The following is a 12244-nucleotide window of genomic DNA, read 5'->3' on the forward strand; positions in this document are numbered from 1 at the left end:
AAACTTACTGTACATATGCACAGCTTTCACGGTATGGAGACTATAAATAAATTATTATATGATAAATTATATGATAAATGTTGTGCACGAAAGGATGAAGGGTGGAATAAATGATGAGTTATGTTGTTCCATTAGAAAACAAAACATAAAAGACTATCCTGGCACACACAAAGAAAAGCAATTAAGAAGAGCTATTACTAACTCAGTTTTTAATGCTGAATAACATCCTACATTTTTGGCCTAGAATCAAAATTAGAAATAAAACTGAAATAAGTTTTTTTTTTTTTTTAACTCACCTTAGCACTTGTGTTCCTGGTCACTGAGATACCTGGGTGCCCAGGTCAATTATCTGAATTTTAGTATTTCTGGAATATTTTTGTTTTCTCTGAGTGTAACAGAGGTGCTTACTGACTTCAGGGTCATTATGTGGGCAACATACTAAATACAGAAGGATAAATGAAAACTGTTAGAGTTCAAATAATTGCCTTAATAGTTTCTTCTTAATTAAATATGTTGAATTAAATGGTGATACAACCAGGCACGTTGGTTCTGGTATCCATACCCTCACAATAAATGAACATTAGAAAACTCAACGAAATTGCCTATCCCAAACGGAACAGTTACAAAAGATAAAAACTTCCTTTCTCTTGCTTTTGAAGGTGATAATGAAAAGACAACAATACGTTTTATGGCAGAAAGAGTCAATTCAGGAGTTTCCACTAAAGCAAACTAAGTATTTCTGATCAATCTTCTGAAGAAAAAGAAAAAACACTATAAAGAATATCTGTTTAGAGAAATAACAACACACACAAATCTAAAAATTGCTGAGTCAAGACTGGAGCTAGGACAGAGAAACACCAGGGAGATGACTCTGGAATTTGGGGATGTGTTTCACCTGGGGCATTTGAAAATTTAAGAGAAGGCAGCTCAGAGCCTGTGAAATGAGACTCAGGATAGAAACTGGAAACCAGGTCCCACCAAAGAGCAAGGGCACTGGCCAAACTCCCTCTCTTCTGGCTGGGACCCTAAAGGACTAACTCCTGGGAATAAAGGTGAATTGAAAGCAGACAGACCACAGATCTGCATCAAGGCACCAAATCATCTCAGTCCCTAACATAAGATTATTCTGATCCCACCTGCTGGTAGCTACAGAGTCACCAGCTCTGTTTAATTTCCCTCTCAAATTAAAAAAAAAAAAACCATCTATTATGGAGAAAGATATTATTTCTACATTTCTCCAACAGAAATAAACAAAAAACTCAGGCCCATTATTTACAAAAACAACTCCAAAAAATGTGCAATGCACACAAAACCACGCAGAAACATCCACAAAAACAGAAGCAAAATCACAGGAGTGCCATACATCAAGTTTTAGACCTAGAGGAAATCCAAGCTTAGACACCAGCTATGTTTACTAGGTTCAAAGAGATGAGAGACAAAATTGAGTATTTTAGTTCATGATCTCAAAGCTATTAGAAAAAAAGAACCAAATGGAAATTTGAGGACTATAAAATACAAAAAAACAAAACCCAAACCAAAAAAAAATCCTAAGAACTAAATGCATGAGTTTAACAATGATAAACAGCCAAAAGAGAATCAGAGGAAACTATCCAAATGAAGAACAAAGGAGGAACTTGGAGATGAAGAAGAAACAAGAAACTCACAAGATACACACAGGAAAAGGTCCACATACAGTGTTAGTCTCAAAAGGAGAAGAGGAAGAGAATGATGCAACAGAAACAAGATGAAGTGATAGATTTCCCAAATTAATGAGACCTCATGACACATGCTAGAAAAGAAAGGGAGGGTGGGAAGGAAGGAGGGAGGAAGGAAGGAAGGAAGGCCAACTGGCCAGCCAAGGGATGTAGCTCAGTGAAGTACAATTGCCTAGCATGCACATGGCCCTGGGTTCCAAAACCAGCATAAAAAGTTCAAACCATTTAAACAATGAATACATACCTAAGTATTTCACAGTAAACTACAAAAATCTAAAGTAAAGAAATTACCTTAAAGACACACAAAGGGCAGAGATGATTGGAAATGACCTTCAAAGTGATAAGAGTAAAACTGACAACTGAATACACAAGAGAAACAATTTAGACCAAACAACACCACAATTATATACTCAAAATTTGAAAACAAATAATTAACAACCTAGAATTCTAAACACAGGGGGGAAAATATCCAACAAGAAAGAATGGAAAATAGAGATATTGCCAGAAAAACAAAAATTAAAAAAACTTATTATAAGTATGCCATCACTAAAAGGAAAGCCATAATGAGCATTCTTCAGGCAGAAGAGAAATAATGACAGATTGATGATCAGAAAGACAGGAAAGAACTAACTGTCTGGAACATCCAAGTTGCTAAAATTACTATTCTCCCAAAAATAATCTCCACGTTCAATGTAATTTCTAACAAAACTGTAGAATATACTTTGGAAAACACAGGCAAGAAGATCCTAAAAGCATATGTAAGTTCAAACAATCTAAAATAGTCAAAGCACCCTTTAAAAAAGAAAAACAAAAGAAAGCCAAGGCCTGGAGATGTAGCTCAGTGACAGAGCACTTGTCTAACATGCACGAGGCCCTGGGTTCGATTCCTAGCACTGCAAAAAGAACAAATGGAAAGAAAACCAAGTTGATGGTCTTACTTTGAAACTATAATAATCTAGATGCATTAGTGTGAGCATAGAAAAGAGTTCAATTAAAGGGAATCCCACAACATACCCACACACAGAGTCAAATTATTTCCAAGCAAAGGGCTAATGCAATTCAACAAGAAAAACACAAAAGCCTTACAAATACTGTTCAAAGAACTGACTGGGTATAGGGAAAAAATAAACCTTAACCTTGACCTTGGTACCACTCTAAACACTAAAAGTCATTTAAGATGGATACGAGACTAAATATAAAACCCAGAACAGTATAACATTTCTAGAAAGAAAACACAGGACAATTATTTTTGTGATTCTGAGGTAAGCAAAGATTTACTGAACAGATCTAATGTTAGTACCAATCATAAGAAAAACATCAAAACACAGTTTTTTTCTCATAAATAACCACAATTACGAAAATCAATAGGCAAGGCACACACTGAGAAACAGGTGTACAAATCACAGTATCACATAACTCTACATGTACATGTACATATGACAAGACTTGTATGCAGAATATGGAAAGAATTTCCACAAAAAAAAATAAAGGGACAAACAACTCAGTTTTTAAGTGGGCAACAAATACTGTACTAGACATTCCACAAATGAACATATAGAGATGTCAGTAAGATGTGAAGAAATGCACACTATTAGTCATCAGGAAAATGCAAATGAAACAGTAGTAGAGTCCATGTCGTCCCCACCTGAATGTCTGAAAGTAACAGCTTGAAAATACCAGACACAGCAAGGAAGCAGGGAACTGGAATGAGTGGTAGGAATATAAAACACTACAACCAGTTTTGGAGAATTACTTGCCATCTTCTTAAAAAGTGACACATATACCTACCCTATGACTCAGCAATGCTGTTTCTAGGTATTTACACAACAGGAAAGGAAACATGTGTACCCAAAAAACTTATACAAGACATATATGAAATAGAACAATGAAATCTCTTGCAACAGCTTTAAGTGGGATGGGGTGGGGTGGGGGTGCTGGGGAGGAATGGTGGGGGTCATCTTATCAATATACAATGTAAGGCTATTCACAATTGGGAATTATTGATATGAATCCCCCCTGTACAATATTATATGCTAACAAAACGGAAAAAATTATACAAGAATGTTTACAACAGTCTTATTAACAACCCAAACCTCAAACAGCAAAAATATATACAGTAGATGGATGGAATATTATGGTACATTTATGCAGTGAAACATGATTCAAGAACTAAAAGGAAGTATCTAATGAAGCACAAAAAACATGGATGACTATCCAAAACATTATCTTAGAAACAAAAAAAGGATGAACAGGAAAAAGTTGCAATGCTGACGAAGTGATAAAGTGGTTGTTTGTAAAAACAGGATAAGGAAAATGACTAGAAAAAGTCAGCAGGGAATTTTGGGGGGGGGATGGAAATGTTCTTTACCAAAACTTGACTCAAGATCAGTGACCTTTATTGTTTATAAATTCTACTTCAATCAAATTTTAAAGACATTTATAACACAATGAAAGAAAGACATTAGAGAAAACTAAAAAACATCACCAAAAGGAACAGAAGAGGCAAATAAAGAGAGGCGTATGCTATATTTACAGATTAAAAGACATAAAAAAAACATTAATACTCCCTCAAATTAATTTATACATTCAATAAAAACCCAATGCAAATCTTAGTTCTTTTTATAGAAACCAACCAGCTGATTCTAAAACTTAAGGAAGTCTGAACAGCCAAGAAGAGATAATGCAATCATAAAGAAGACCAGAGTTGAAGGACTTAGGCCGCTCATTCACAGGACTAACTACAAACGTCCAGGCACAAAGAGAGTGTACTACAAAGTCAGACAAATGGCGAGTGTAATAGAACAGAGATTCTATAAGTACGTGGATTTTTTTACTGATGATGAAGGGTTAATTGGAGAGCACTGGAGAGACAGATCACGGTCATTTCAATAGTGTGTGATAAGTCAAGTAGATAGCCAGACAGATGACCACAAATCTAAATATATAAATTAAAACAATATAAAGCTTCCAGAAGAATAGTTTCTTGGCCCTGCAGTGAAAGATTTTTTTTTTAAACAGGGCACTGAAAGGCATTAGACATAAAAGAAAAGATTAATGAATAAAATAACATTAAAATACCTACCATTAACAGATACATTAAGAGAATGAAAATGGGGCAAGAGGTGCAGGTTGGTGGTAGAGTACTTGCCTAGTATGTGTTAGGTCTTGGGTTCTATCCCCAGCACAGGAAAAAATAAAAAAGAGGGAAAATGCACAATGTGTTCCAGGAAAAGATGCAAAACAGCTAAAAATGAAAAGGCAGGTCGCATTGTACTGGAAGAGATTAACAATACATCTGATAGCAAAGGCCTCATGTCCAGAACACAAAGAATTTCTACAAACTAGTAAGAAAAAGACAGACAGCTTCATAGTGAAGAAGATACTCAAAAGCCCCTCACAAAAAAGGATACCTAAAAAGTCAATCGATAGATGAAAAAAGTGCAAAACCTGTTTAGTCATCGAGTAAGTACAAATTAAAATCATAATGAAATTCTATTTCATACTCACCACATACAATGGCTAAACTTTAAAAGACTGACAGGAGTTGGGGGTACAGCTCGGTGGTACAATGCCTGCCTAAAAGACAGATGACGTGCTGGGTATGGTGGTTGGATCCCTGTCATCCCAGCACTGGGGAGGCTGAGGCAAGAGGATCACAAATTCAAGACCAGCCTGGGCTACACAGTGAGACCTTATCTCAAATAAAAGATAATACCAAGTGTTGGTGAAGATATATAGCAACAAGAGCCCTCATATACTGTTGATGGAAATGTTTCCCCATATTGAAAACTAGTAGAATTTGATATTAAATATACTCATATGCTATAAGTTAGCAATTTTACTTAGTAGATATTGCACTGAAAATTTTACAAATGAACACTACAAGATACTTATAAGCAGTTCATAGCAGCATTACTCATAATAATCAAAAAATAGAAACAACCCCAATATTCATCAACAAAAGTAGAAATAAGTAAGTTCTTGTATTTTCAAATGATGGAATCCTGCATAGCAATGAAAATGAGCAAAATACATCAAGTGCAACAAGAGATGGACCTCATACCAACAAATCAGACAACAGAGAGTGCATATTTTATGAGTTTATTTCTAGAAAGCAAAAATGCAAAATCAATCATAGCCTTTGTACGAAAAAAATCAAAATGAAATCAAAGAAATGACTACCATATAAATCAGGGTACTGGCCCTCTTTGGAGAAGCAATGATGGGAGGATGTAGGGGCTTCTATGATGGTGGCAATATTCTAAATTTTGACCTAGATAGTAATTGCATATTACAAAATGTTCCCTTTTTAATCAATCAAACAGACATTTTAGTTTTAGTCACTCTTTTACATACGGGTTAAACTTTGCAATAAAAAATTTTAAAGAATTGTTTTAACATTCTAAGTACTTTTTGCCTGATTAGATTCACATTCACTAAGACAATTAAATCTAAAGTTGAAGAGAGAATTTTAAATGGTAAGGCCTGACTGAAAGCATCAATTAAATGGTAAAGCAGAAACTAGTGATAAAATATTTCCTTTAGTTATTTAAAAATCAATACTTACCTCAATTCAAAATACAATAAAATGAATCAAAATGCCTCCTAAACCACCCTAATAATTACCTGCTTGGGTAAAAGTTAAGATGTAAGTGCTTTCACTATGACCAATAGCAGTAAAGAGTTTATCTTTTTCCTCCAGAGTCTTAAGGTCATCTGCAGCTGTAAAGAAAAGTCAGTCAATTAGGAAGAAAGGCAGGGAGAGCAGGGTCTGGCTATGTACCCCAGGCTGACCTCAAACTCATCATCCTCCTGCCTCAGCATCCACCATGCTGGGACTGATTACAGGTTTACATTTAACCAAGTACTGAAAAGAAGATTTCCTTCAAGGAAAAATAGGAATTGCAAACACATACAAGTAATTTGACTGTTGTAGCTAGATCACCAGGTTTACAAACACACAAAGGCTGCAGGAAGTTTCTACAAAAAGACAGAAAAGCAAACATTTGTGTCTAATCTTTTAAGAAAAAAAGGTGGTGAGAGGATCAAGACAACTAATGATGGGAGATGCATAAACTTGACTGTCAGCAAGGAAACAACTACAGCCAATCCCACCAACAGTTGGCTCTCAACCTCATAAAGTCCAAAGAGACCAAGGTATGGAACAGGCAGGTAAAGGATAAGGAAAGCTACAGGTACAGCCATGCTTCACAGAAGCCTCCACACAATGCTCAAACATTGTGGATGAGCACAGGCTGCTGAAAAGTGACACACTTTTCAGAAAAGTCCATCTTGAAGGATAGCTTAAGAAATATCCCTGAAAGGGTAAACCCTATTCAAAATTTATCTAATAAGTTGTGTGCTGGTGGTTCATGCCCATAATCCTAGATACTTGGGAGGCTGAGATCAGGAAGATCGTGTTTCAAGGCCAGTCTAGACAAACAGTTCACAAGGCCCCATCCCTAAAATAACCAAAGCAAAATGGACTGGAGGGGTGGCTAAAGGAGAGGGCCTGCTTTGCAAGCAGGAAGCCAACTTCAAATCTCAGCAAGACCAAACTGAAAAAAAATAATAATAATAAAAGAAATTGCCTGATAATCCATGTTAATAAGCCAAAAGGTGGAAATGGTAGCAAATTCCATTAAATTACAAAATGACACCAAGGATTAGAATCATCTTAAAAAGGAAAAAAGAGAAAGGAATAATAGTTTCTAAATTATAGAAAACGAGCTTGTTAATATATTTAGGAATCAAATGGAACTGACAAGTAACAAGCCTGCCTAAGTGAGTGCAAGAATGCCTCTTAAACACATAAGAACCTCCAAAATGAACACAAGAAATGCAGTGATGTCAAACACCTCCCACCAGAAATAACTCTCTAAATTTCCACAGCAGTTTAAGCTGTACCTTTACCAGTACTTATCATTTAAGTTTGTATAAAATCCCAACCTCACTCTGAGCTCCTTACCTCTTTCCTCATAGCAGGTACTCAATCAATACTGACTTAATTGATTTAGAATGCATTTAATGCTAGGGTGGGGTGGAAGCAACTACAATAAGAATGTAAATTTGGGCCAAGCACCGTGCACACATCTATAATCCCAGCTACTTGGGAGATAGGATCCTACAGTGGGATCAAAAGTTTGAGGTTTGCCCTAGCAAAGTTAGGGCAATCTCAACTCAAAAAACAAAACAAAACAAAACCCCAAAAGGGCTGGGGACATAGTTCAACTGGGAGAGCTCTTGCCTAGCATGCATGAGGCCATAGGTTCAATCTCAAAAAAAAACAAAAACATAAACATAAACGTATATTTTAGAGAACATTTTCAGATCTATTACCTGACTAGATTCTCACAGCTTCCTGGGCAGCAGCAAGGACATCTTTACTGGAAAAGAGAAACTGAGACTTAATGGGGTTAAATGACTGGCCTAAGAATACTATGGCGACCTAGTAAGTGGCAGAGTCAGCACTCCAACCTTCAGATGCTCGATGCTGTGCTCAGAACATCACACTCTCCTCCAAACAGCAGAACAGAAAGGGTACAGGATCTAAACTCAGTAAATCTTATTTCCTTTGGAGGAAAAAAACACCAATAGCAAAGAAGAATCAGACCCAGCCTTGAGCGGCCTGTGTAGTTGTAGGTTCCACTTCTGATCCCTGCATTTTTAAAAGATGTGGAAAAAAAATGTCCAAAAATGAAAAGGGTTTCTAAAATTAGCACAACACAGGCATAAGCAAAAAGAAAAGCAGCCTCAAGGGCTTATGTCAGGAGCACTACCAGAAGGAAGGACAGTGCCGCAAGGGAAAACATATGCAAGAGATGGCACTGCAAAAATGGTCATTTCAGGACTTTAAAAATCTACTCTTTTCCAAACAGAAAAGAAATTCAGAAGTTGCATTTTACCACCATTGGATACCATATAGATCTTCAATCTAACCTTCTCCTCACTTTATAAAAGAAGAAACTGAAGTCTAAAGTGATGAGGTGGTTTGTCCAAGTTTCTACAACTACTTTGTGACAGCAGTAAGAACACAACCTATGTCTCCTGACTTTCCTGGGTCAATGTTCTTAACAGAAAACAAAACGCTTAATTCAAAACTGTGACTAAAAACAAAAGGCAACCAACTAACCAAAAGGTCATGCCCTCATCCCTCTGCATAGTGTCAAATAGTGAAAAAAAGAATACAGAGAGCAATTTCCTTTATTTTTAAGATGTCTTCGCTGCCTGTCCCTCCCCAGGCCATGCAGAGGAGGAAGTCAGTTCTTGCCTGCTGTGAGATGCTGGCGAAGATGAGTGAGAAAGGCCATTTCCTTTTCTTTTCCTGGGAGCCACTTTACAGAGCGCTGGTCGCGGGCGGGGCGGCGGTCGCAGGGACGGAGAGAGAACGGGGAGGCGCGGGCGCGCTCTCGCCTCCTCCGGAGCCCGTGGCTGTCACCGGACTGCCTGGGGGGGCGGGGTGTCGGCGGCTCCGCGCCCTCGCGCTTCCCGCTCCAGATGCCCGGCTTCAGCTGGGACTTGTTCAGGTTCTCCACACAGCCCTCCAGGAAGCAGGTCAGCAGGTCCGCGACAACGGACTCCGCACCACGGCGGGACCCAGGCGCAGAGAGGACGGGGAGGGGCCGGCATCGCGGAGCAGCTGAGGGCTGCAACAGGCGCCGCCCGCCCCAAGGCACGCGCCCGGGTGACGTCGCCAGTGCGCAGGCGCGCGGGGCCGCCAACCGTGGCCAACCAACAGCGGACAACTCTGGGAGAAAAGGGCGTGGCACACAGCGGGGTGGGCTGGAAGCGGCTGCAGTGCCCCAGTGCCACTCCACCTGCCGCGAAGCCGCAGGTTCCTGAAGCTGCTGCTCAGAAACACACTTTGATCATTGAAAAGCGGAAGGGGGCACAGCCGCATCAAGATGGCAGGTAGACTAGGACCCCAATATGCGTTGCCTTGGAAACGCAAAGTTTCTCCCTCTTCTGGCATCACTCTTAGTTAATTCACAAGCCTCTTCTTTTCATTTTTTACCCATTATGGAAATAAAGGCCAATCTTTTCTTCTCTACCTGTCAGTTACCTGTTATTTGTATATGACCGTGCCACGCTCTCTGTCCCTGATCTGTCTGCCTGGCAGGACATTCAAAGCAGAGCTTTTAAGGCTGGTGAAATTGAACCTCCCACTGACAAACCAATTCTCTCTTTACAGAACTGGAGGCTTTTTTTCCTAAGATATATTTCCCCAAACATTTTTCAGAACGCTGTTGACATAACACTAAGATTACTTATAGTCAGAAACACCAATAGTACCTTAAAGTACATCCCTATTTGAGAAAGAAATCAAATGCATATGCTGACAAATGATGAACATTTTAGAAATTATCATTCTTGCCTGTGAGATGGCTCACGCCTGTAATCCTAGCTACCCAGGAGGCAGAGATCAGAAAGATCCCATTTCCAAGCCAGGCCCTGGCAAATTGTTCTTGAGATGCTACTTTGAAAACACCCATCACATAAAAGGGCTGGCAGAGTGGCTCAAATGGTAGAGCACCTGCCTAGCAAGTGTAAGGTCCTGTGTTCAAATCCAGGTGCCTCAAGGAAAAAAAAGTTATCATTCTTACCTTCATTCTAATTTAAGAACAGGAAAAAGGACAACAAAACCAACTAGAAAACTAAATCTCAATGAGGGATAGAACAACAATAAAAATGGATATGCAAAATATTTCTATTAAAAACAACTCAAGGGCTGGTGAAGTAGCTCAAGTGGTAGAGGGCCTACCAAGTGCAAAGCCCCAAATTCGAACTCCGGTACTACCAAAAAAGAAAAAAGTGAAAATTAGAAGACATTTTTTTAAAGTAACAATTCTTTAAAAATTTTAAAACTCTCCTCATCATTTGATAATACTGGCCTCATGCTTGCTGGGAAGTGCTCTACCATTTGAGTCACACCCCAGTCCTTTTTGATTTTTTTTTTTCTTGTTTCAGATAAGGTCTTGAGCTTTTGCCTGGGCAGCATTGGACCTCCTCCTGAATAGCTGGGATTACAAGAGTGACCCACCATGTCCAGCACCCCCACATAACACACCGTTACTCAACTGGAGAAAGCTAAGTATAAGCCATGACACCATAAAATGTATGAAAACTAAGGAAAGTTAAGTAAGAGAAGTGGATAGCACAGTATTAGTGGCAGAGGGAAGCTTACAGAGCAACTGGTTAACCCAGCACCCTCATTTGACAGATGGAAACACTAAGTACCTGAAAGAACTAAGGGACTTGCCCAATGCCCTTCAAATTAGTGACAGGGCTAAAATACAAATGACCAGACACCCTGGTCTGTGTTTTCTAGTACTCCACACTCAATTGGATTGAATGAGAAGTGTAAGAACATTGGTATTGTATTCATTCCTTGTAAACTCTCTCCTTGCTTTTCTTGGCACTCACCCTCCTATGTATTACTTTTGTAAACCTACTTTTTTCTTATTTTTTGACTGACACATAATTGTATATTTTTACTAGGTACAATGAAATGTGATGTTTTGATTCATGTATACATTGGGTAATGATCTACACAGGGTAATTATGCATATCCACCATTTTCAACTTTTATTGTTTCTACAATAAGTATTCAGAGTGCTCTCTTCCAGCTATTTTGATCTACAGTACATAAATGATAGCTATGTTCACCCCACTAAGCCCTAGAACACTAGAATTTATGCTTCTTTTAAACACTGAACCCATCATGTAGCTTTTCCCCATTCTTCCTTCCCAATAAGTCTGATTCTCAGTGTTCAATTTCCTTTAATTCTGAGAGTACCTCCCAGCCTCAAAATGCTGTGTAATCTCATGTTCACTTCACAGAATCATTTTCATCTTCACTACTGGATGTTCCTATGGCTACTACAGTCCTCCTCTGAGTAGATTTGTGAGGTCCAGGCACTCGGCCTGGCCCTGGAATACCGTCTTCCCAGGACTGGGTGGCTCATGCTTCTGTGTTAAGTAAGACATGAGGCTTATTTTGATCACAGGATACCAGGGACTCCACAGAACATTTCAACTGTTTTGAAGGAATATTATACAGGAAATGCTTCTGAGGTGTTTTTATTAAAACAAAAGCAAATCTCTTTTGCATGGATGGGCAGAGAAATGTTTTGAAAGGAATCTCTGTGAATCAGCTAATCCTTGGCCAAGCAAACAAGCATACTAAGGATACTATTGGAACCTCTCTGCTCCCAAATCCTGCATCAGGTGGGACATACCCTTTCCACTTCTATTTTTCCTCCCTACTTTATTCTGTTTTGCTAAATAAATCCTTGCCAGACACAACCACTTTGTGAGTTTTCCACTTTGTGAGATCCCTTGTTGGTGAAACCGCAAAATGCTTTTCATTATGGTATTGAAGTTCCTGTGATTTTCACAGAAATCAGAAAGTTGAGTTGAGGATTCAAGCTAGCTAAAAAACAGAAAAATAAAACAAAACAAAAAAAGAAGTCAAACAACAAAAAAAAGAAAATAACAAAGAAAAATAAGCAAAAATAAAAGCCAAACAC

The sequence above is a fragment of the Castor canadensis genome, chromosome 2, assembly GCF_047511655.1.
Source record: "Castor canadensis chromosome 2, mCasCan1.hap1v2, whole genome shotgun sequence".
Lineage (NCBI taxonomy): Eukaryota > Metazoa > Chordata > Mammalia > Rodentia > Castoridae > Castor > Castor canadensis.